We start from the raw sequence: 3241 nt of genomic DNA, 5'->3' as shown, positions 1-3241 counted from the left end.
TTCCATTCATTTCTGCAGCCTAAACTTGACCTTTACCCTTTTCCTAACCTTAACCATCTCATACATAACCCTAACCAAAACTCAATTCATAGCACTAAGAGTTAGCACTAACTCTGACCCCTGACCCAAAAACAGGGTTTCCCCTTGTGGGGACCAGGCTCCGGTCCCCACAAGGAGCAATTGGTCCCCACAACGTAGTATATGTCAGGAAAATCGTCCCCACAAGGTATTACAAACAAACGCGCACACACACGCACACACACACACACACACACACACCCACACACACACACACACACACACACACACACACACACACACACACACACACAGTTGTACAGAAAGAGGATTATGTGGCAATTACAACAGTCGCATTGACAAAATGGAAACTGATCCTTGGAGGGGGGAAAAAATGGAAGAAATGTCACTCCAAGTTCTCAGTCCATCCAGAGATTTCTGAGCTCTGAATCACAGCGTTCTCTTTTGATCATCACGGCTGCTGCCTCTCTCCGATACGCAGACGGATTATTCCCCCTAAATCTCCCAAATCCCTAATCCTATTTATCTCAACGCCACACAAAAAAGGTGCTCTCTGCCTACTGCTCAGCTTATGCGTACAGTATGGGTGTAAGTACGTCTAAATTCATTTCTATATCTGCGAGAGCTTCTTTTACTCGTACATTTGAGCTGTGTTTGCCTCAAACATGGTTCTGTTTGGAGTTTAAGGCTTCAGTGTTAATGTACCATGATCCATGTTCAAACCGCTTCTGTAAAAATATCTATAAATAATCAGGTTGTGCATTTGTTATCAAGCATAGATCAACTTTCTTGTGAATCTGGACAAAGAGCATCAGTTCCAAAGACAGGGCTGCATGTTGCATAGTGATCATTATGGCATGTCTGCAAATTATCTATGGCTGCATGTCTCTGAACAACTAACCAGGTTTGTCCATTCTCTAAAAGCAAAGATCTGTAAGAAGAAAAGCTGGCACACCTAAATCTAACCGAATTCCCTCAAATCTGAGCAGAGGATAACAAGTGTGCAGCTGTTGGCAGAGTGAATAAAGCCAGGCGTTTAAAACCATTACACCCAGTTACACTCCTTTCAAGCAGTTGCCTCCATCTTTTCCCTTTCTCTTTGCCTTCTCTGTCTCATTGAAGTTTTCCTCCTCCTCCTTCTCTTCCTTCCTCCAAAGCCTTTGTATGTAATCTTATTTCCTTTTTCTTTTAATCCCCGGTGGTCCCTTGCTTCCCTCTCTCTCTCTCTCTCTCTCTCTCTCTCTCTCTCTCTCACACACACACACACACACACCTTTCTCTGTGTTTTCCACAAGTCCCTCATTGTGTTTAGTGGTAAACCGATTTTCTCTCCTCTCAGAAATCTTCGCCGCCTTCCACTTCCCTATTTCCCCTGAGCCTATTACTTTTTTTTTTCCACCTTTCTTCTACATTTTTTTTTTGACACAACCTTACTCGGGTTCTTCACTGTGTATGTGTTAGTGTGTGTGAGTAAGCAAGTGAGCGTGCTAATGAGCTTAGAGCTGTCTTCCTCCCAAGGTGAGGTATCATGCTGAGGTGATCAACACTGCTGGAGCTGCAGGTATCAACCACAAAACACCTGCCTAGTTGAGCACTGCTGCACACATCTGCTCCCTGCATCCTCACCCTTTCACACACACATATGTACGTCGGATTTCCGGAAGTAAATAAATCACTTCTTTTTTTGTTTTTCAGGAACAGAAAGGATTTCTCATTTCTGTCTTACACACAGTTTACAAATGCATGCATCTAAAATTTGGTGTGTATTTTATTTACTTTTTTTTTGTGTGTGTCTGCAGACACAAATACAGCTCGCTGCTGCACAGGGCCGATAGCACAACTCTTTCCTGTCAACACACGGGATAATCAGCTGCTGGGGATTGTGGGTAAGCTGTAATAATCCCTCGCATGGAATATGGAAAGCATCAAGAGAGTTATTCAACAGGACAGAGATAAAGGTGCGTGTGTGTGTGTTTGTGAGGCTTTTCCATCTTCAATATGCATCTCCACCTGAAACTGACTGTCAGCTGGGGTAATTGAAAAGAAAAAGAAAAAGAAAAGAAAAAAAAACCACCCAACTAAAATCGCTCACGTATGCATGTATGCCAGCAGCTATCAGCACAACTCTGTCCCCAGCTGCTGAAATGATGTTCCCTGCTGGAGGAGACACAGCGTCTTAATTAAGAGCTACATCCTGAACAAGCCTCGTTTAATCAAAACAGCACCGTTGCAGCTCTGCCTCGCGTTTCTTCCCCCCCTGGAGAGGCAAACTTCTGCTCAATACTTCAACGGTTTTACAATCAAACTTCAGTGTGAGAAAGTCAAGATCAGCCCTTCATTTGTCGAGAGGCTCGAAGAACAGCCATTTCTGTCAGTACGTCAATATTCATAAGGCTCTCGTTAAAAATGGACCGGTGCTGGTTGGCGGGCAATGCAAGTCGTTTATGTCTAACCTGTCTCTGACACGTTAAGAAAACATTTACATCCACCACAGTTATCGCACTTCAAAGGGTTTTCCATTATCACGGAGCCCAAACCATGATGGCTCTGTGGGTCGCTTGTTGTCGGTTCGTTTTCAGCTTCCTCAACACGCCCCCGGGCATTTAACCCTTCACTGCCTACTGATCTGTGCATCAATGGGTGAATGCGACTCTAGTGCAAAATGACTGGAAAAAGCGCTACATAAATTCAATCCATTTACCATGTTGCCCCCCTGCCAGCATGCCTAGGTGGGCCCCATGTGGGGAGAAGGAGGGCAGACCATATGGGACCCATATATCAGCCCTCATAATTTGTATAACTAGTTACATGTAGGTCAGCAAGTGAGTCCTAAATAACTATCATGTTTCGATAGTTGCCTCAACATGAGGCAGTCTAAGCTTTGATTTTAAGAGCCGGCGTCATAAACGGCACCGCTCTGGTAATGAATGACCTGAAGAAAAAGACAAGATCGCAGGAGTCGTGTGATCATTTGTGTGTTAGTCTGCTTGGTAAATTGAAGTCTTGTAGAAAACAGAATGAAAGACACACAAGTCTAAGCTTCCAGTTGTTGAATGTGCTCAAAAGATGAATTGGATCTTCAGAGGTTCAGAGGTTCAACCCTGAAACTCGGCTCTTCTGCAGACAACCTGAAGGTGAAACCCACCAGCGTCCCAGTCGGCCTTACAGCTGTTTTTTTTCTGTTTTTTTTTTTTTTTTTTAA

Source organism: Poecilia formosa, unplaced genomic scaffold (assembly GCF_000485575.1).
Source record: "Poecilia formosa unplaced genomic scaffold, Poecilia_formosa-5.1.2 Scaffold25, whole genome shotgun sequence".
Classification (NCBI taxonomy): domain Eukaryota; kingdom Metazoa; phylum Chordata; class Actinopteri; order Cyprinodontiformes; family Poeciliidae; genus Poecilia; species Poecilia formosa.
The sequence above is the reverse complement of the archived record's forward strand: the minus strand, read 5'-3'. Positions refer to the sequence as shown.